Source organism: Eurosta solidaginis, chromosome 2, assembly GCF_040869045.1.
Source record: "Eurosta solidaginis isolate ZX-2024a chromosome 2, ASM4086904v1, whole genome shotgun sequence".
Classification (NCBI taxonomy): domain Eukaryota; kingdom Metazoa; phylum Arthropoda; class Insecta; order Diptera; family Tephritidae; genus Eurosta; species Eurosta solidaginis.
This window is the reverse complement of record NC_090320.1, coordinates 195328458-195352292: the sequence shown is the minus strand read 5'-3', so window position 1 is coordinate 195352292 and position 23835 is coordinate 195328458. Positions and strand designations below refer to the sequence as shown.

At 35.2% G+C, this 23835-nt stretch overlaps 1 protein-coding gene and 2 long non-coding RNA genes across 9 annotated transcripts in view; 2 read left to right on the top strand and 1 right to left on the bottom strand.

Moving 5' to 3' along the window:
- The first annotated feature begins 2979 nt into the window (after window positions 1-2979).
- LOC137240461 (protein phosphatase 1 regulatory subunit 14B) overlaps window positions 2980-23835 on the top strand; it is a 115001-nt gene continuing 94145 nt past the window's right edge. For 3 of the 5 annotated variants that reach the window (XM_067766749.1, XM_067766752.1, XM_067766750.1), the window contains exon 1: window positions 2980-3748. The gene's annotated coding sequence lies outside the window, so the exon portion shown is untranslated. Of the gene's footprint in view, window positions 3749-4690; window positions 4782-23835 lie in introns of all 5 variants that reach the window. The other 2 variants (XM_067766751.1, XM_067766753.1) reach the window with 2 other exon arrangements.
- On the top strand, window positions 7931-11992 carry LOC137242533 (uncharacterized). Of its 2 annotated transcripts, none has more exons than XR_010950278.1 (3): window positions 7931-8478; window positions 8686-9080; window positions 10877-11992. It is a non-coding gene; the product is annotated as an uncharacterized lncRNA (long non-coding RNA). The 2 variants fall into 2 exon arrangements; XR_010950277.1 differs by having other exon boundaries at window positions 7933-8478; window positions 8686-9093.
- Window positions 10603-12047, bottom strand: LOC137242534 (uncharacterized). 2 transcript variants are annotated; one of them, XR_010950280.1, is made up of 4 exons: window positions 11633-12047; window positions 11291-11577; window positions 10875-11227; window positions 10603-10796 (listed from the first exon to the last, which is right to left on the bottom strand). It is a non-coding gene; the product is annotated as an uncharacterized lncRNA (long non-coding RNA). The 2 variants fall into 2 exon arrangements; XR_010950279.1 differs by having other exon boundaries at window positions 10875-11223.

Here is a 23835-nt window from a genome sequence, read left to right as displayed (position 1 = left end):
GTCTCAGAAAATCTGAACGGAGTAATTCAAACTAAAACATCCCGATTGTGGGTATTCTAATACGTTTACATACATACGTATCCGATTATGCTTGACCATAGAACGTGTGTTTGATTGTCAGTGTTTTATTTATTTTATGCATACGATGAAGCACAGATAAAATTTCTGCTGTCTAGTGGCTGAGAAGAGCAACATCTTTGTCAAATGAGCATAGTATGCACAAATATACATATATATGTATATGTATATATATGAATAGATATATGCAATAAAAGAAAACATTAAATAAAGCGGTCACTGTTGAATAATTGGCGTAGAGCCAAATAAAAGTCCCCTCGATGATATTTTTATGTATGTATGTACACTATGATGTTTACACTTTAATATTTAATGAATGCATAAGTCAGTAGTATTTAAATATTTTATCTTTATAAAAAAATATTCATTGGAGCATCGCTTGGGCATTTCCATTTTTTTCTGTTAACCGTGAGATGTATAAATTATACAGTATAATGCTGCACAATTTCTTTTTTCTCCTCATTCTATCACTCACTCTCCGCGGACTCAGTTGCTTGGTAGCTGTACACATACATATGTATGCATATATGCATGTGTGACAACTTCTTATTTTAGTACAAACATTGCGCAAAAACTGCTCAAACTTAAGATCACAACTTACCAACAAAATAAACGAAAAAAAGTTGTTGGTTGTTGAGAGTTCTTGAAGTTGTTGCACAGTGTACTTTTTTGAAATTCTAAGCGCTTAAAAGTGAAGTGTTTGGTTCCTTTCAGTATACGTTGACATAAAAATAAACAGCGGCCGTATCGTGTTATACGAGCCGCGATTGAAACCCATTTTTTAAGTCACAATAGCCCTGCATACTCATTGAATCCATATTTCATTACAATTTTTATAAATAGTTTGACAGATTAATGTTTCCAATGCTTTTATTTAATTGTCTGATCAACGCCCTAGATTGATGAGGAGTGTCATTACTAGTACCTAGGACCTAACTAATTATTTTATAGCTTTTAGTATTATTATTATTCCATGTAAGCATTGTTTTCAATAAAACCGTATAACACAAAAAATTTTTTTTTTATTATTTTATTTTCAAGTTTTTAGTCTTTATTTAATTGCCTATTATTTCTCATTCTATTTAGTTCATTTAGTGACTCATTATTACAAGGACTCTTTCCTGACAATTTGTTACAATCTAAGTCCTCAATACATAATCCTTCAAAAGACTTTGCTCGACTCAGCGCCACGTATGCTTGTCCCTCCTCCAACTCCAAAATATTTTGATGTCACTTCTACCGGACTGTATGTAATATTTGTTCCAAATATGGACCAAATCCGACCACACATACGATTTTTTGAATATCTCGATATTTGCGCCACCTAGGTCGCTTTCTATTCCTGTATGTATTATAAGTTCCAAATATGAGCCAAATCGGACCAAAAATACGATTTTTGTGAATATCTCGATCCTTGCGCCACCTAGCGACGATTTTTTTTTTTTTTTTTTGTATTATTGCATTGTCATCTGAACTATATTCCAAGTTTCAAGCTTGTAGCTTATCGGAAAGTTACTTAAATTTTAATTACAAAATTCGTTCACAAAGGCCGGCCGTGCAGCCGTGCAGCCTGTTAAGTCAACCTAAATAAAATCGTTTAAAAATAGTAAATTTGTATAAAAACCCCATTACCAATCCCTTAACAACAATCCAGATACTTCAATTCTGAATATTAAGTAAATGAAAAACTTAAGAATGTTCATTTCTGCTAATCCCGTCCCAGGAAAATTTCTCGTACAATAAAGTAATGGAAAGAAATTTACATGCACTATCATTGCCTAAGATAACCCCAGCTTTAACTTTACTGTATAGCAGATGAGAAATTTTAAATTTAAGAATAGATTTTCGTACGCTTCCCGTACAAACACTCGTGCCCCGCACTAACAAATAAGTTTTAACACAATATTTTTTCTTGTAAAAAAGCATATTTTATTTTAATAAATCTTGGTAAAATTCTACCAAAGTTAGTTAGTTCAAATACATATTATAACTACAAGATTTTCCATTGCTTCTTTGCATTCCAGAACACTTCTTGATGAAGTACTATGACAGATTATTGCCCTAATCGTCGCCTGACTATCAAAATATATATTTCTGCACCCTGGCGCCAGTTCTTCGTTCATATTTGAATTACTATTCACATCTATTAATCTCTCTGATATTTTGGTTATTGATAGTAACTACTTAAAAATTATCATAATTTAAGTGATTGCTTAGAAAAAAGTGTTTACTAGTTCTATGCATAGGGCTCATAAGCTCGAACCCGGCGAAAAATGTTCATGTTTTTCATGATACGCTCTAATGTACATACACACAGCTTATGGCGTTTAAACTTATAAAAAAAAAACGAATCAAGCAAAGACATAAAATCTTAATTCCACTCAAACCAGGGTTTTTTGAGTTAAAGTGTAAAAAAAAGCCAAACTCGTTATGGTTCAAAAGGGTTCACTGTGAAGCATATAAAAGTTCGAGAGATATGAGAGAAATTGCAAATGGATACAATAGCGAAGCCAGCCCCATACACATAAATACAATGTGTACATTGCATCTATAAGTAAATAAATAGCCACAGCCATAAATACATAAATAATCAACCAAGAATTATGCGCGCGCATGAGAAAAATACTATAAACAAAAGAAGAATTCAATACCACCAAACATATTGTGCACTTTACACACTTACGGTTAAGCACTCAGAGTAGCAAACTCTCCCACAACTGCTCCAACAACCAACAGCTAAATCTCCAACCTAAACTTTTAACAGCCTTTTAACAGTGATATGTTGAACTTAACTTTGGCTTGCATAGATACAAAGTGCTTTCGTATCTCAGAAATGCGTACTCAGCTGATACAATTGGTTGGCCCTCTTGCAACAAATTTCAGGTAACACTGCCGCATACGCCACCGATAGAAATCAGTCTTTGCATGGTGCTCACCGTGTTCTGTGTTGCTCAGTAAATAAAAAGTCGTTCTTAAGTGTGCAGAAGAGATATTCTTTTTTGTGGTGCGTGCAGAACTCTTTTTTGGAGTATTTTATAAAAGCAAAAACAATAAGAGTATATACATATATAGCTGCTTATTTGAATATCGGCATACATATGTATGTACATCCATATATTGTACATATGTAAAACAAAATTGAAGTGTTTAAACAAAAGCGAAATATTGAAAGTTTATTAAAGTGTTTGTTGAGGAAATAATTAAAATTGTGTTAATTCGATAAATACAAAAACAACTTTTTTTAGAAATTTTACGCTTTTTTATACAAAGTCCGCAGTGTATTTATAAAAAAATAAAAGCTTTAAATCATAAAGTAAAAGTGTGTGAAAGCATTAGACATAAATAATTTGTACTAAAGTGGTGTTTAAATGTATTATTAAAAATACATTACGCGTTGGATAATAAATTGTTTTCTAAAATATCGACTTCCTATTTAAGCGATTGTCCAAGACCGCAATTGTCTGGCAAAGCGCACGCCACCAATCAACCACCATTTCCCCTCTCAGCAACAATTACAGCAACACGCAACACCTTAGCGTCTAAAGTTACAACAGCAAGTGGCAGCAGTTGAAATAAATTTGTGTAAATCGCACACAACATAACAACAACACGATAAAGTTTACAGCGAGCAGCATTAATCAGTGCGAACAGCAAGTAAATTGTGGCAAATGTAATAATCAATTTTATAATAGCTTTTTTCATTACACCTTTTATAAATTTTATGAAACTCCCTTATGAATATGGATGTATTGGTTGCAGACTTTTGAAAGAAATATTTTGTGGTTAACGGGATGTTTAGCAAAGCATGAAAAAATGTGAATGTGCCTGTAAATATCAAATAAAATGGGCGGAATATATATAAATAACAAGTAAGGGCGGGACTGTTGTCGGTCGTGCTGAAGACTTTATACCATTCATGAATGGAGCTGAGCAATAATCCCATCCCATTCGTAATATCCGAATAATTTGTTCTATAAGATAAGAGATATATAGGGAACAGATGTTCATAAACAAAAGTTTCGATAAATATCCAATAAATAATACATCGGTAATCCTCACACAAAGTTTTACGTTTATTGTTTTGTATTCGTGAGCGGGCTAGGACGACGAATCTCACATCTGAACAGTCGGTTGTATAGAATATATATTATGGATAATACCAACCTCTACGATTTTTTTCAGACAACAATATATGCCATATTCGTAAGCATTTAGTGAAACTTGAAGATTTATTAAAATGAGGCAGAAGTTACGAAAAGCTTCTTATCTGAACAATCGGTTGTATGGGATAAATGCTATATATATTCGATCGTTCTCTAGGATTTTTTCAGACAACAATAAAAACCATACATGTAAGCGTTTAGTAAAATTTAAAGCTTCCAGCTTTTAAAATGGGACAGAAATTACGAAAGGTTCTTATCTGAACAGTCGGTTACCACCGATCTCTTAGGAGCGTCTACCTCATACATTGGGGAATATGCGACAAATAAACTCTTTTCATAAAAATCGATTGTATGGGGGATATATGCTATAGTCGGTTCCGACAAATGTCTAATCTGACATCAAAACATACCCGCTCACCAAATTTCATCAAAATATCTCAAAAATTTAGGGACAAGTTTGCGTTCAAACAGACAGACGGACAAACGGGCATGGCTAAATCAACTCAGGACTTCATCCTGATCATTTCGGTATACTTATTGGTAAGTCTCTTCACCTTTACGAACCTACAATTTTCGAGATTTGTGACACACTTAATATATTATTTTATTTTTATGAGAGATATAAAAAGTTTGAAGGCAAGCATGAATGAATGTATTATGTCGCAAAATATAATTAGTATATTATCCTAGATGTTAAAAATGAGAGTTTCCTTCCTTTGAAAAAAAATTCTTGGAGTGCAGCAATACAGCGGAAAACTGCGGTAAGTGCATTAACGAGATTAAGACCGCGGTACACCACAATAGAGTCAGCCTATAGCATTGGCTGTGGCTAACTCCATGTTTGCACCAACGTTCTGAAATTATTTTTAAATCCTTGAATTCTATGGATTATGATGAAATCTGAGCGACAGTCTCAGAATCGTCAGCTGCTTTGTTTCACCGCAAAACCACTTCCCAAAAGTTTAGTGAGTATTGCGGATGATAACTGTTCTTTGCCGGAAATGAAAGCTCCGGTACTAGCACCTTTTGGTTCCTACATCTGGAATAATTCGTTCGATCAGTTGAACCTTTTAGTCTACGGAGAACAGTCGCCTCTTACGACATGCTCGTCTTTAAGTCCCTAAAAACGCTGAGTCAAGAAGCAACTGCCCCTTAAATGGGTGGCCCTTAAGCTCTACGTCTAAATATTACTGCAAAAGTAGATGACTTATAAAATGGTTTCGATTGAATTATACATTTTTAAACTTGAGTGACTAGGAGCGTATAATGGTGTGCACCGAAATGTTTGGTCTAAGCCTGAATGGAGCCGCCATCAGATGTTGATGGTAGTAGTAAATCATCGAATTAGGGATTCAAGGGCTTTCCAGGGCAATTTATAGGTTCTCCAACCCCATTTTCCTACCCGTATTTCTTTAGCAAGTAAGGCTTTGGCGACGCTAAGCCCTCACGGAAGGAGGAAAGGTCATATCGACCGTACCCGTTAGTCGGGCAAGCATTTTAAGAGTGCCATTTAGCGGAATGTACAATATCAGTATCCAGCAAGGGCCCTCGATCCACGACCGTAGGCAAAATAATTTTCTTAACAAACATTACGCGTCTTACCTGGTATACAAAAACCTCTAGTCAAAAATCTAAGCGTAAAAAGGTTCAAAAGATTAAAGGCCATGGCTGGGTTTATTATAATTCAATTCGATATCTCATAGAGAAACCCTTTGTTGCAGCTTTTTTCTCCGTTTTGCCAAATGGTCATACTAAAGTTGTGTTCCATGAAAAATCCTTCGCAAACCTTTGAGACTGTTCTACAAATCAGGAGTCTTCTGCCTCCAAAATTAGAAATACACATGATAGTATTCCATATAGAGCCTAAAGGCTACATCTGTGATTAGTGATAACGCTGAAACAGGTTAGTAATTAGTTCGTCTTATAACTATTTGAAAATTTTATTCAATCGACATACGGCTAACCAGTTTGTCTCTAGTCTGCAGCTTTTCATTTATTTTGATACCGGTGATTCTAGTCGCAATTAGACACAGCCATGTATATCTAGTAGTGATGCTAATATTGATAGAAATTTAAAATACCAGGATTTCGGGATTTTGTTATGGTACTTAGTTAGTGGGTTCGGTTCTTCTATGTCACTGTAACTAGGGCAAATCGTCAATCTCAATTCTCTTGTTACAATGGAAATTATGTAAATAACCCAGCTTTTCATAAAAGTTTGTTAGGTTTTTACGGTATACGAGCTTAACGAGTCACAACAAAAACTATAATGGATGCATTTGAAGAAAAAACTGCTAAAGTCAACCGAATTACGAGTCAATTAAATCGATATTTCTATCAATTTGTATCCATCGCCAATAGCTGTTGAATCAACTTCGCACAATTAATCATTTTAACCAGGGAACCAAACCATTATTCCTTTTATAATAAAAGTCCTTCAGAAAAAATTATTTCCGAATTTTAAATTTTTAAGTCCAAAAATAAGAGTTAAATCTGCACTTAATTTTTTTTTTTTTTAAGGAAAAAATAAAAGTCCCAACCTATAACTATGGAACGGCTCATACAAATGAAAAGATTTTTTTTCATACAAAATACTTGTTGTTTCAACCGAAAACGGTGTATCAAATTTCATGGCAATATCTTAATTGGATCAAATTTATGGCTAATAAATAGGTACAAGTTTATTATGAAAAAGTATAACTATATTACTTTAGCTTTATTTTTTGTATGACAAATTTCTAGTATTGGTAACAAAAGCTTTCAAATAACCATATGTATGTATATGTTTCAAATCTAGATATTAAGAAGAATATTTTGCCTATAAAAAATAAAAGTCCGGACTTAGCATTTTTTCGGGCTTGTAAAATTAAAGCCCGGATTTTGCTTTTATTTGTGAACTTTTTTGGAAAAAGTCCGAAAAATAAAAGGGATACATGATTCATAATGAAAAACTATGCTTATCCCCGGGATCCCATAAAGTTTTACTTAGGACAAATTTTTTTCCGGGAATTTTTCGACTCAAAAAAAGAAAATAACTATTAAAATGGGTCCCTGGTTTTAACAGTCAAATCAACAGAAACAAGTTTATCACAGCTTTTAAAAGAAAAAACTTTTTCTAATGTTGCTTTTTCCAGGCTGTTCGATGTGGTAGGCGTAGCACGCCACCCTCACACCACGGTGGCCGCCTAGCTCTGGTGTGTTAACTAATGTCATTTTCTTTTCTAGAAAAATGTCACCCTCTGTTGTACTATTAAATTCTATCTTTTGAACTGGGTCACCAGGGGCTACGCGAAATGTCCCTATATGTAGGTAATAAAACCCCTTTTTATATTCAAAGGATTATATTTTGTGAAAGGAAGACACAAACTCATGAGAGAACTGGATATAACCAACATGGCGACATTATTTTCAGAAAAGAAAACGCCTTAACAATTTCTAATGTCATCCTAAAGAACCAATGAAAACTGTTAAAATATAACAGTGGGTGTTGATAGTATAGAAAATCTGTTATTTTTACAGAATAATGTTAACTTGACAACAGTTTATCTTCTGTTGAATTTACCGCACAAGGTTTACTGAATAACTGTTGATTTTACAGGCTTCATTTCATTCCGTCGTATACAACACCTAAATTGTTAATACATCCGACACTATGGGCCGATTTCACCAACTCGACTTAGGCTAAAACTTAGTTGTGACTTAAGTTAGTCCAGATTTGCGGCTTAGTTTTTTTTCGGTTTCACCAACTTAGTTACTTAACGAAATTGACATACAACAACCCTATCAACTGTTTTATACATAGTAGTATTTTTTGCTACTCTTTAATTTCACGCAACCCAATCCATTTGAAGTATTGTCAGTTACGGCTGTCAGCTGCACAACTTTTAATAAAATTATAATAAAAATAATAACATCTCATATGCGGGTGTAAGCGGTTTTGGTAGTTATTTAATGTATGAGAGTGGTACAAGTGGTCTGCTACCTGCAAGCTCTCTGGATTCAATTGGCGCTAACACTGAGGCGACACTTGTGCACATGCATCCAGGTAATGTGCCACAGAAGCAAGCAATGCAAGAGCAACTACAACGTTGTATCTCGATAAATTTATATTCGGTGCTGCGAGAATAATATCAAGGGAAGGATCAACAGGTGCCCGAGGTCGCGACTGAGCCAAGTACACCCATTGAAGAAAGAGAGCCAAGCAGTAAAAAGCAGAAACTAAGCGAAGATGATGCGGGTAAGTAACATTGAATAATCGATTAGACAGGCTTGATCTGTATAAAAATATTTCCAAAAACTCACTTGGAGAATTCTCCAAAGCCCTTCTGGTCTTGTTTACAGAAGACCTAAATTTGTATGCTCAAAAACCTCGGACAGGTTTTCGCCATTGCAGCACAGTAAAACCTTGCTAGCTGTAATAACGTAACTCTTTTTTTTTCTGCAGCAACTTCGGGCGCAACATCAAGCACTGTTACAACAACAGCAGCGTCCCCTAATACCGACAGCACCGGCGATTATAGCGAAACAAATGACCCATCTGCAACAGTTGCAGCAGCGCCGGCGTAGAAATGACAGATAGAAAACCGGCGTGCATGTGAGTTAATGCGCGTCAAGTTCGATGCACTTGTCATAGCAGGAAAGGAACACCCAAGTAACATCGTGCAAGCTTTATTACGCTTTGTAAAACATTCACGCCCAATAGTGTTGTACAGTCTTAGCAAGGAATTGTTAATGGACTTGTATGTAGAGCTGAAAACCAACTCTAATGTCACAAATTTGCATTTGACTTGAAATTGGCTACGTTACTATCAAATATTGCCCAATCGCACACATCCTGAAGTAAATATGAATGGTAATAGTGGTTACCTCTTGACTGGTTATACCATAGGCTAATATTCTTAGTCGGACGAAATAAGTATAGGCGGGTGGTCGGATGCCAATGTTACCATCGGCTGCCAGTTTACGAGTTCTGCGCTCACGATTGAAATATTCGGCGAACTGTGACAGCTTCCTACCATACGTGTGGGGGCGTCTCCGTTTATTGTGCTGAAAGTTGTTTCTTCTATTTGATCCGCCAACATCTCACCCCTACTGTCCGCCCGCCATAGATCGTGATGGGCATTGAAATCACCTAAGATAATGCGATTGTTGCCAGTGAGTAAGGCGCTAATATTAGGGCGGTAGATGTAGATGGTGATGATTTCTAGGTTTGCATCGCCTGACCGGACAGATAGGCCTTGACGTTCTAAGACATTGTCCCTGCGGTCAATGCCAGGATAAAATATATATATATATATATATATATATATATATATATATATATATATATATATATATAATATAATATAATATATATAGATATTGCACAGAGTGGTGTATGATAAACGCGAGGCCGCCTCCATTTCCGCTCATGCGATCTTTTCTGTGGACATTATACCCAGAACAGGTTTGCAGTGCAGATCTTGCTGTGAGTTTAGTCTCTTGAATCGCAGCAATGCGAATATTGTGCCGCTTCATGAAATCGACTATCTCTGTGATCTTCCCAGTTAGTTCATTACAGTTTAACTGCAGAATACTGAAGTGCATAGCGGGTGACGTCGCCACTCTGGGAGTAAGTGACGGGTGACTACCGCTGGGTTGAGGAAGGCCAGGACGCAACTGCTGTTGTGGCCCTGGGACTGGGGGTCCTTGGGCAAGCATTGGGGTACTCGGTAGATTGGGGTTTGCGACCTGGCAACATGACGCAATGAAACCAGTCGGGGGGTTGCCGTCGCGGAGAGCGCTAAGGCGTAGACTACGGGACGCCCTTGTACGTGAACAGCAAGGAGCCACAAAATATTTATAAAAGTTAAGTGGACGTCGGGTTTTGGGATCAAGCCCAGAACAACCTGTCCGATGCAACCATCCCTTACACGAGACACACTGAACAGAGTATGACCGTCCTAAAAATATTCTTTTCCGTCAGATGCAGCAAAACCATTTCTCAGGACCGGGGTCAGAAGACGGACCCGGATTGGAATGGATACCTTCCCGGAGCAAGAGAATATGGAGCAGTCCCGCTGCAAGGAGCTGCTGGGAGGGTGACAATTTGTGGGAGGGACGCAACAACTTAAATGGGGTTACACTGAAATTAAAGTCCTTGGTCTGAAAAATCCCGAGTCGCTCCGGTACATAGAACCGACTGCCTTGGAAAGCAGTCACTAAATATAATCAACATAAATTAATTACAGTGCTTATAAAGTATTAAATTATTATTATTTATATTAATAATATTATGCCAGTAGTTGTTTGTTGGCTAAACTGAAAGCAGCTCTCGTCAAATGTACGTTTTCTATTCCATTTGTTGTTTACTTGTAAGCAATTATATTCGTTTTAAATTTAAATTTTGTGAATTTATTTGGTTACTTTTTTCTTAATAAAAATATATTTGCATTTATTTAAAAGTAATAAGTTTAGACAGGAGCTCAACCAATTTTAACCAATGACCGCACTAGCAGCGTTTTAATGTACCATTTTGTAGCCACATCCATTGCACATAAGTTTGATCTTCTTCGCCTGGAAATAATATAAAATAAATGTTTAGTATGTTAAAAAATAGTTTTTGTTCTCTTGTGCTATTTATTCTTCACTCACAGATGCAACCAACAATACGTGCATCAAATGCGGATGGTATCAGTTTGGGGTTTCCGCGCAAAACACTTATGTTCACAATTTTTTTTGTGGGTACGCAATATTACAACAACCACATGGAAATCGCCCACTTCCACTGCAAATATCTGAGAACTGAGATACAATTTTTATTTTCCGCCTTCGGATTATTATTTTCGAGATTATTCGCGTCTTTTGATACCTCTCTCGATATGTTTGGTAGCGTATTAGCAGTCGACCCCTCAACTTAACTTTTACCCCGCTGCAAGGATCTGCTGGGAGAATGACAATTTGTGGGACGGACTCAACATGAAATGAAGCCGGACAGAACCGGCTGCCTTGGGAAGCGTTTATAAATTAATATAGATATTGTTTACCAATTACTATTCACGCATATTCACCTGGGGAACTGATTTTAATATGGCTGCAGTCCATTGCCCCAATTACACGCGGAAAATTTGCCTTTTCTTTAAAAGCAGCCTGTGTTTCCAAGCGCTCCTGTTCCGTTTGAGGAAATAACACAAAATCTGGTCGCAAGGATGCTAGATGGTAGGAAACTAGCGTAACTGCACGTGAGGCACTTGCTTTTAAAGCTCCGGAAAGGTCTGCCACAATTTGCTGAAAAGATCCTGAAGCATAGAACCGGAGTGCGATGAAAAACATTTGATGTGGCTGCATTGCGTTGTTGCTGTAAACGAAGAAGTAATTTAGGGCAACATTTATAAAATATGATGTAAACTTACCGTGCTCCAAGATAAATTTTGTCTTTTATTAAAGAAAAAACAAACCAAGCAGCATCTTTGCACATACGAAATCGTTCGCGAAAGTCAACATCGTTTCAAAGTCGCAATCACTTTCACCAGAGTCTCGAAGATCCATTAAATTTTTTACAATTTTTCCACCGAGAATACAAATAAAATAAAATAATTCTGAGAAATTGCAGATGTCAACAATAGCGGGGTTGCTATATTTGCATAACGAAATAAGTATCAAAACTGCCATTTAATTCGACTCAAAATTTGTACTACAGCAACACTGTTGAAAGTCGAGAATAAGCCAGCTGGCAGGTAGGCTTATCTGTGACTTAGCTAAGCATTGGTGGTGAAACAGAAAAATTAAAAAATATGACTTAACTAAGTTAAGTCGAGTTGGTGAAACCGGGCCTATGGTATAATTGTCATACAAATAATTCCAATGTGCACACTGCTTTACCGACAGATGTTGCAGTGCTGTTAAAATCAAATAGAGAGAAATAGAATAGAAATAGAAATTATGCAGAAAGAGGAATTACCGCAGTAAAAGTGGATGGTAAAAACTGACCCCGCTGTTGCTGATGAAGGAGTTTATCTTCTCCTGAAATGAATTTTTACATCGAGTTATGTCAGTTGTCTTAAAACTTTCTTTCTTTTATTCATGTTGAGGTGTTGAGCCCGATTCGAACCCATGCTCAAAATTTATAATTGTATGATATCCATCACTAAATAGAAATGTGAAATTTTATAAAATTGGCAATTCACAGGGGGACCTTCGCATTACTATGTAGTATAAATTAATCATATTTTATATTGGAAAGCATGGAAACAACTTAAAACGTGAATTTTTACATGAATACGACACTTTTGTGAATTACCCAAGTAAGTAAAATGAACAGACTAGTAGAAGATAAACAACGTTTTATTAATAATATTGCAAATTTATAAAATCGGTATGTCGAACATAAAGCTGTATATGATATCTCTGTGCTATCGCTATCTTAGTATCATTTCAAAATTATTGCAATATTTCGGGACTGCCATCCTTAGTAAATGTAAAAATGTATGTATGTATAATGCGCATATGTTAGTAAGTTTATAACTGTTGGTTACGGCTAGTGCGGTCAGCCGTTGCAGAGCGTATCGAGCGTTGTCTTTTTGTTTTAGCTTTTCTAGCTCGTTAGCACAAGAAAACCGCATGCATCTTTTCAATTTCTATTTTTCGTTTCTTTCACTACTTTTGTTTTAACTGTCTGTTTCCTCGTCTCAATGCTAACTAACAAGTTTGTTACCTTTCCAATGTGTTCTGTTTTAAACAATTTTTGTTATTGTGTAGACTTTTTTTGTTTTGAATAGCATTTACGATTTTTGTGGTTGCAATTATTTTTGTTTTACCAACATCGACTATTCTTTAACATTTTTATCTTTTTTCTGTTTTAATGGCTAGCTGAGCCCATTCAACGAAACGTAACGAATCGAAAAAAATTGTAAACAAACATACCAGACACACACTTCATCGAATTAACTTGCAATCTAATATGTAAATATACCTTTTTTCACATATACATGAATTTATATTAGACCGTTTCAGATTTAAATTATTTTTGGCCAAAGAAGGGTCAGATTTGCATCAGTGCTTATAATAAATACATATAACAAAATGTACATTACTACCTTTATATATGATTTAAAAAAGGAAATAAGATGGTCTTAGGGCGTTTTATCATGTAAACTTTAAAATGTTTCCCCCCTATAAACACAAATATTGTTCACAAATATATTTTTACCGGGCAGAGACCAGACTTGAGAGAACGGCCTTGAGTTAGTTTTCAGTTTGAAAAAGAGCTCTAGATATCCGGGTATATCGACCAATTCGGGTAACTCGAACTAACCCCAGCGGGTTAGGGGCCTTAGGATATAACCGCGGCAGGTATGCCTGTCGTAAAAGGCGTCTAACATACCAAATTGATTCAAGGGGTTGTGAAGCGTGATAGAAAAATAACATAAAAAAATCTTCCGCGCGAATAAACCCAATAATAACAGTTAGTCAGTCCATAAGGTCTATACGAGAGGTAGATGCGTACGACACACCTGCGAATTCCCCAAATATTTTAATAATATTATTAAGAGAGCTAGGCTTATATTTCACCGTTGATTGGTAAATCCAGAACTGCCAACACCAAACAAAATATGAAAAGAAGCAATTTAAAATGAAAAATTTGTTCACCGCCCTTTGCATATATTTGCTATTATACAAATGCCCACAACCCTTAGCTCCCTTACTGAGTTAAAAAAAAAAAAAACACATTTCGGAAACAGTCTAATGCGCACGCACACATACTTATATGCTTACCTACTTATACATTTCCACCAGCTTTTGTCTTATAACTCTAGTTAGAGTTTTTATTTATTTGCGTGGTGGCATTTCCCTACCCTAAATTGTCGCCTATTTCTGTTGGACACCTGCGGGTGAGTTTTAGGCAAAAAAAAAGTAGGTACATAAATTAATGGGACTATACACGTGTACCACGGTAAATGCATGCTATATTTACATGTATTTGCTTTCAAATGCGGGCATATTTCTAGCTTATCTTTATAAATAATTAAGTTGTAGAACGCGTGACCATCCTGTATGTGGTGGTGGTTCATGGCCACGAAGCGTAAAGAGGTCATAAAAAAAAATAACATAACTCGCAGTTTATCCAAATCAGCTCCACATGAAATAATTTTGCTATAAATTATTTTGATTTGAATCTGTCTTTTAAATCGGTTGACAGGAGTCACTATGCCATTATCCCACTTTATTTACCTTTAGACATCGACAACCACTAGACATTCTCTACTCAAACTTCTATTGCATGAATTTCTGCCTGGAAAATTGTGGGGTAGCGTCCCATTAGCATCAAATACTTAAAGTTCGGCCCATAGATTCCAGCTCCCGTTTTTCGTTAACAAATTTTGATCCATCCGTGAACCAGACCTCTGAGTCAGGGTTAGTATATGGATTATCTCTTTCCCAAAGAGTTATTCTAGTTGCAATACGGGATTTCCTTTGAATTTGTGAAGCCTGGTACATTATTATAACTTATTGTTTGGAGAACAAGTTGCATTTTCGGAACCAAACGATTACTTCTTTTGAAGCAATTACTTTTATGAAACCGTTTTTTATTTGAACAGTGTGGTTTGCGCTCAATGCGATAGCATCGTTAAATAAAGCATACAAAATTGTGCTTCTTTAATTTGGGTTGATGTCATTGTGAACGAAGTATGTAGAATAGCAAAATAAATTTCGTGAAACCCAATAAAACAGTTTTAGATCAGTGGTTTTTTAACCAATATAGAAATAGTTTATAATAGTTAATGGTTGGTTGGTCTTGCCATATGTACAAATACCATTGCTGTTTATTTCGCTATATTGTGCCATTTACATATCGTCGACGACGCGATAAAAGCTGCTGACCCCGCCCATCCAACAAAATTTTATAATATACGAAAAACTGAATTGAACGAAAACGGTGAAATTTTAAAATTTATTGAAAGTATATGAAGTTAGCAAATTTTATCTTTGGTAATTTTTAGTGATTCTGGCTACTAAAAATATATTTTTCATATGCAGAAATCGTTCCCTGTTCCATCAGTATTAAAAAGTCGCTTTGATGGTAAAGTAGAGTCATTCAGTATACGTACATAAACTCATCGAGCGCCCTCTTGCGTAAATCTCTGTTGAAATCATTCGGAGTATTCTATTTTGCTGCTAAGTAATGGGTGTGTTGTAAAAAATATACTAGCATATTCTTTTCCAGCTGGATTGGCAAAAGAATTCAGCTAATATTTTTATAATATGTATAATTAACAAACAGCCGAACACGCGGTGCCTGAACTATGTTTTAATTCGAAGTCAGAACAGCTCAGATTTCCTTTCGGATTCCTGTAAGTTCAGCAATAAAATTTTACGAAAATTCACCGACCGCTTTTTGAGAAAACTGCATTTTGGTGCATCATCACATAACACCAATTGCATTGCTGAACAGTGAAAATTTACTATGTTTGATAAGTACAGCAATTTGTAGATCTAGACGAGCACATAGTCCCCTTGTACTTAAAATATACCCTCAATCTCTGGAGTAAGGTGCCAAAAACTCGTTTTTCATAGGTTGATTCATATATTGGCTTATAAATTTATTTCTGTTTGGGTTACGAACGTAGGATATAAGATTCCCAAACGCTTCGTAGAAGTATCATACAGATCTATGTAACATTATGTCCAGAAAGTCACGGTTATCCTATGAACTGGTGATGAGCCACTGACTGCCTATAAAATTAAAGAAAATGAGAAGGTAAACTATTTACAGTTATAGAAATTTGTATATATCACATGTTTTATTGTAAGCAGAAGTAATCCAACATTTTTGTTTTTTAGGAAAATGCAAATAAAGATTTATTTTTTTCATAGAGTTTCAGTATAAAAATGAGAATCAAAGGCATCTATGTTCGCTATTTGGTATTTTAAAAATCTCAGCATAATATAATCAGTTGGTTATCTTCGTGGGTCATAAAATCTAAATTTCGAGTTGAATCAGTTGACAATAAAATGTGCGATATCTTCAAAATATCTAGATACCCTTGGTAGGTTTTTTATGACAAATTTTTTTTTCAGTTTTTTGTTAGTTGTTGTCCCCAAATGTTAAAAATTAAACAATAAAATGTGCGATATCTTCAAAATATCTAGATACCCTTGGTAGGTTTTTTATGACAGATTTTTTTTTTTCAGTTTTTTGTTAGTTGTTGTCCCCAAATGTTAAAAATTAAACCAATGTTTTGAATTTTTAGCATGACCTTCTGCCTTTCATTTTAGCAGTGAAAATAATGTACACTAAATACGTATTAAAATCTCTCTCCTTGAAATCTTTTTTAAAACAGGTATTTCCAATTGATATAGCACTTATTATTTGAATGTCTTTTTATTTTATATTCATTTAAGCAAAGGTCATAGAGTATATATGTTTATAAAAATAGCCAGGGTGAGAAATGCTTTAAGCCTTGTCGCCACGTCTGCAAATATAACTTGAGTCAATTTTGTAGTATATTCACTGAATTTGGTATGTAGGTTTGTTGCCACTTATCTTGCAATGCTTTTTAATAATAACCACGCCCAATTTTATATATCGACGGCTGAGTGAAATATCACCCTATCTCTGCAGCCTGCTCATTCGAAAACGTCCTCTCTAGGAATTCATTTAAGATTAGTTAATAATTATCTTATGTTATTAACTTCAAATGAGAAATAATAAATTACTTTCCTGACACCTTGTATATATGTATGTACATAAATAAATGAGAATGTGTATGTATGTAGATGCTGCTTCTAAATTGACTTTGCAACCTCAATTTTACCAGACAATATTTTTTTACAATATGCAACTTTTGTTCTTGACATGCAATTGTTGCCTTTGTTGGTGTTAGTGTCGGTGTCAGTTGTGTATTGGTTGTTAGTAGTGTAATCACTGCCAATATACAATGTAATAACAAGTATCATATATAACTTACATATACTGTAATATATCTATACATTCAATACAGGCTTTTGTTTGCGTATATAGCCTTGTACAATATGCCTACAAGAACAAATTACATATTGGTAAATATAGTACATCGATTAAATAGTGAACATAAAACACTTGCGACTATAATTATAATCACTATCATCTCATCCAATCATTTAATAGATTAAATGGATTAATTGTTGTAATATAAATAACATTCAATATGTATGGGAATTCGCCAGGGGCTATTTCTATAGTTCTTTTTGTATTATCAGTTGAAAAATTTTTCTATGCAACATTTTGTTCAGGTCCTAATGGTTTCCAAATTACTTTCGTGACGTATAATGACTCCTTTTTATTTGACATCTACTTTCTCAGTCAGAAACATTCAATTGAACAAAAACTCTAGTTAATTTTTTTTTTGTTTTTTTTTTTTTGGAAAAACTTGTACTAAAGCAGATCTAATAAATAAGTTTATGAAACAAAAATGAATACCAGTCGATTAACCTCAAAACCTTATAGTAACAGGTAGATATTTAGATTTTCTAAGAGCAAAGAAATAAATTTGTTTCCGGTTCTGTGTGTGATGGTCGTGGTGTGATGGTAGTGTGCTCCGCCATCCACACCGAAGATCATGGGTTCACGCCCTGTGAAAAGCAACATCAAAATTTTAGAAACACGGTTTTTCAATTAGAAACAAATTTTTCTTACCGGAGTCGCCCCTCGACAGTGTTTGGCAAGCACTCCGAGTGAATTTCTGCCATGAAAATCTCTCAGTGAAAACTCATCTGCCTTGCAGATGTTGTTGGGAGTCAGCATAAAACAAATAGGTACAGCCGCGCCAATTTGTAGGAAAAATTAAAAGGAGCACGACGCAAATTGAAAGAGAAATTCGGTCTAAAATCTCCTCGGAGGTTATCGCGCCTTAAATTCATTTATTTTTTTATTTGAAAAAAATTACCAATTCAAAAGTTGAAATTTCCAGATAAATAAATGATTCCAATTAAGTAACAATTAAAAAAAATACATATAATCGAAAAAATGCGAGTATAAAAAAGTAACCTATTCCAGAAAAATTAAATTAAAGGAGTTCAGGGTTTTGTGCATTTGATATTGGAAATGTTGCAATAGCAAATATAAGCTACGGATTGTGAAACATGTTTTTTTTTTTTTCATTTTTAAATTTTTCCTTGTATTGACAGCTACTGATTTGCGATTCAATGTCAAAAAGTAAACTATGGTTTATAATGTTGCGTATTTGCGATGAGGAGCAAATGCATAGCCGTATAATTTGTTAGTGTTTTGTGTAAAAATACTACACCAGATTGCAAATACAATGATGCTAGACTATTTTCACAAAGTCCCAAACTCCCCTATTATAAAAATAACATAGTAAATTGTATACCGCCATCAAAATGTATTGGCCGGACAAACTGTATTTTGAAACTATTGAAAGCGGAAGAGTCCGAGGAATACTGTGCTGAACCGAAAATAAACAGTTCCAAAAATGTAACGGATCGCGTCAATGTTTTTCAGGCGGAAATAGAAGCCGTGACCAAAACAGTAGGAACACAGGAAATAGCTTAAGCTGCTTTGATATGACAGCCAAGTAACAATAGATGTAAATTAACAAATGGATGAGCTAGCTAAAAAATACCCATTGAAGCTTGTACAGTAGACGCCTCAATAAGATTTGGCGAGATAAAAAGAAGAAAAAAATAAGTAAATGATCGATCAAGCATGAAAGAGGTGTAAGCAAGAGCGGAGCTGCAATGTGTCGAAGACCATGTACAGGTCTTACGACCCTGAGCCAGCTTTGTTACTTAACTTGTTACTTCAACTTAACAGGAAGGCAGGATAAATAAAGCCCCACTATAGTCTATAAGTTTTCGTAATATTTTTAAGAAAACTAGTCTTTTTATACTCAGTTGAGCAGAGCTCACAGAGTATATTAAGTTTGATTGGATAACGGTTGGTTGTACAGGTATAAAGGAATCGAGATAGATATACACTTCCATATATCAAAATCACCAGGATCGAAAAAAAATTTGATTGAGCCATTTCCGTCCGTCCGTCCGTCCGTTAACACGATAACATGAGTAAATTTTGAGGTACCTTGATGAAATTTGGTATGTAGGTTCCTGAGCACTCATCTCAGATCGCTATTTAAAATGAACGATATCGGACTATAACCACGCCTACTTTTTCGATATCGAAAATTTCGAAAAACCGAAAAAGTGCAATAATTCATTACCAAAGACAGATAAAGCGATGAAACTTGGTAGGTGAGTTGAACTTATGATGAAGAATAGAAAATTAGTAAAATTTTGGACAATGGGCGTGGCACCGCCCACTTTTAAAAGAAGGTAATTTAAAACTTTTGCAAGCTATAATTTGGCAGTCGTTGAAGATATCATGATTAAATTTGGCAGGAACGTTACCCCTATTACTATATGTACGCTTAATAAAAATTAGCAAAATCGGAGAAGGACCACGCCCACTTTTCAAAAAAAATTTTTTTTAAGTAAAATTTTAACAAAAAATTTAATAACTTTACAGTATATAAGTAAATTATGTCAAAATTCAACTCTAGTAATAATATGGTGCAACAAAATACAAAAAATAAAGAAAATTTCAAAATGGGCGTGGCTCCGTTCTTTTTAATTTAGTTTGTCTAGGATACTTTTAATGCGTTAAGTCGAACAAAAATTTCCCAATCCTTTTGAAATTTGGTAGGGGCATATATTTTATGACGTTAACTGTTTTCTGTGAAGATGCGCGAAATCGGTGGAAGCCACGCCCATATTTTATACACAGTCGTCCGTCTGTCCTTCCGCATGGCCGTTAACATGATAACTTGAGCAAAAATCGACATATCTTTACTGAACTTAGTTCACGTACTTATCTGAACCCACCTTATCTTGGTATAAAAAATGAACGAAATCCGACTATGACCACGCCCACTTTTTCGATATCGAAAATTAAGAAAAATTAAAAAAATGCCATAATTCTATAATTGAAGCGAAATATAACTTTAGAAAAAACTTTGTAAAATGGTTGTCACAACCTACCATATTAAGTAGAAGAAAATGAAAAAGTTCTGCAGGGCGAAATAAAACACCCTTGAAATCTTGGCAGGTATTACATATATAAATAAATTAGCGGTATCCAACAGATGATGTTCTGGGTCACCCTGGTCCACATTTTGGTCGATATCTGGAAAACGACTTCACATATACAACTACCACCACTCCCTTTTAAAACCCTCATTAATACCTTTAATTTGATACCCATATCGTACAAACACATCCTAGAGTCTCCCCCCGGTCCACCTTTATGGCGATATCTCGAAAAGGCGACCACCTATAGAAATAAGCCCCACGCCCTTTTAAAATACTCATTAACACCTTTCATTTGATACCCATATCGTACAAACATATTCTAGAATCACCCCTGGTCCACCTTTATGGCGATATCTCGAAAAGGCGACCACCTATAGAACGAAGGCCCACTCCCTTTTAAAAATACTCATTAACACCTTTCATTTGATACCCATATCGTAAAAACAAAGTCTAGAGTCACCTCTGGTCCACCTTTATGGTGATATTTCGAAACGGCGTCCACCTATAGAACTAAGGCCCACTCCCTTTTAAACTACTCATTAACACCTTTCGTTTGATACCCATATTGTACAAACGTATTCTAGAGTCACCCCTGGTACACCTTTATGGCGATATCTCGAAAAGGCGACCACCTATACAACTACCACCACTCCCTTTTAAAATCCTCATTAATACCTTTAATTTGACACCCATATTGTACAAACAAATTCTAGGGTCACCCCTGGTCCACCTTTATGGCGATATCTCGAAACGGCGTCCACCTATGGAACTAAGGATCACTCCCTTTTAAAATACTCATTAACACCTTTCTTTTGATACCCATATTGTACAAACAAATTCTAGGGTCACCCCTGGTCCACCTTTATGGAGTTATCTCGAAACGGCGTCCACCTATGGAACTAAGGATTACTCCCTTTTAAAATACTCATTAACACCTTTCTTTTGATACCCATATCGTACAAACAAATTCTAGAGTCAACCCTGATCCACCTTTATGGCGATATCCCTAAATGGCGTCCACCTATAGAACTATGGCCCACTCCCTTATAAAATACTCTTTAATGCCTTTCATTTGATACACATGTCATACAAACACATTCCAGGGTTTTCCTCGGTTCATTTTCCTACATGGTTATTTTCCCTTATTTTGTCACCATAGCTCTCAACTGAGTATGTAATGTTCGGTTACACCCGAACTTAACCTTCCTTACTTGTTAATTTGTTTATATTAATGTTTTCAATAAGTACATAAGGAAATCTAGTTTACCCTCGTTTTTCTTTGCTCCATAAGCCTTATAACAAATTTGTTATATTCTACCTTATGGCTTATAATAATTCCATCTGTTTATTTAATATTGGCTATAACTCTTACACATTACAGTGTCTTTCAAATAAATCGTATGCCTGTTGCTATAAATGCAGAAAAATCAGGAGTTTTTCTATTCTTGTGAATGCAATTTGCAACGGGTCGAGTCCTTCCTTTAGGGCTCTATTTTGTCTACATGTGTGCTTAGAAAACTAATTTAATGTTTCTGAAATCAAAAACTCTATTTCGCCCACAAGCAGTTTCGAAGCAAATGAAACAGCCAATCGAATCGAGTGGCAAACACACGGAACGATAACGATATTAGGTTGATGTTACTTTAATAAATTTACTAAGCCTAAATTTTTGCCTACCATAAAGCAAGCATTATCTGATCCTTAGCCCCTCAAATTTTTAAAATCTAGCCCGAATTCCTCCAATGTTCTTTAAATTGAATCTACACAAAACTGGTTATCTAGATTTACCAAAATTTTGAAAAATACTAAAAAGAGCTAAACATTTTCTGAACAAAGCTTATGACGGGTATTCTGACAGCACATTGGCTTCTTGCGTAAGATGCTATAAAATTAGGCCTCGTTAGTTATCGCAGATATACATAGATTCAAGAGGAGACGATCGAGCACATTCTATGCTCGTGACCTGCGTTCGCCAGACTAAGATAACTATTGTAAGCAAGCAGTGACAAAGCTATCAGATCTTAAAACAGGAAGTTTTCTATTTGATCTTCCAACACTATGGACACATTCAGTCTACACTCTACAAAATGACTTTTTGCAATACACGAACAAAATAAATGCGCTACTGTACACATTATATTGGAGACGAATCAGAAAACTACTATGCATGCTTTTATTATAAAAACTAAGTATGTACATCAAAAAAAAAACAGCACAACACGTTGGGTAAATTCCATGCATGTGAGACCTGTGGAATGAGGAAAAATGTAACATAATATTAATATTTGCATAAGTATGGGAATTGATGGTAATGTGCTTCTGCATATGCATAATACATTTATGAATTTAATATTAAATGCAGGGCCGTCTAAAGAAAAACAGGGCCCATTGAGGAAATAAAAGAATTTTTTCTTGCTTTAGCTGCAAAGAACATATCTATGACAGTCTTGAAATCGAACTTTTTGTACCAACACAGATTTATTGCACGAACTCTCTTGTTCCGAAACCTTTTCCGTTGCCTTAAAAATGGATTGCACACATGTCAATGCACAAATACGAACCTATATATGAGCCGTTTATTTTGAAAGTGGCATAAGTCATTTCCAACTCATGGTCTTAAATGCATTGTTATTTTTGAACGAATGTATATATAGATGGTTCTACAATTATAAAATAATAATAAGAATTGCATCTTTTGGATATTGGACTCTAACAAACTGGAGGCGAGGAGAGATACAAACAAATTATCACTGTACCTAAACGATATGAAATGACTTATGCCACTTTCAAAATAAACGGCTCATATTAGCATGACCAGGAAACATTTTCCTTTGATATCAGTTTGCAACGCATTTGATGACAAATTACTTACTTACTTAATATGCGCTTAACCGTTAAAATGGTTTTTGGCCGCCCAAAAAATTGGATTCAACAATAGTTTTCCCCATGTAGTTATTTCCCAGGGCCTCTCTCTTGTTTTGCTTTCATAGGCGGGTTCCGATAATAATAAAACTAATAATTTATGTTTGAAAGCCCACCAATATTCTACTGTTCTATAACAAAACTTCATTTAAGCTAAAAAGAGAACATAAAACGTCATACTATAACACTTTGTGAAAGCCTTTAAGGCCTGATGAAAATATTATTTACCAGCCTATTAAATTTAATTTGATTTGTTGATTTTCCGAGAGGGTGGATAAATGATGTATATTGGAACGATTTTCCGTCATCCCTTGTCAAATTTGGTTTCGATCATCAGTGTCGATTTTCGTTCTCCGAACGAACGAAAAACGCCGAAACCGGTTTGTCTCGAAACCAAATTTGACAAAGGATGACGGAAAATCGTTCCAATATACATTACTAGATTTAACTTACCTGATGACACCAATGCAATAAAATAAGGTGGACTCCCAACCCGCTCTATGGATAGCGTGTAGTTTATATATTTGAAAAGCCATCCATGCTTAACATCCTTGGTTTTGGGAGTCTGCATCGACATTACGCTGATCAGCTACATAGTAGATGCCTC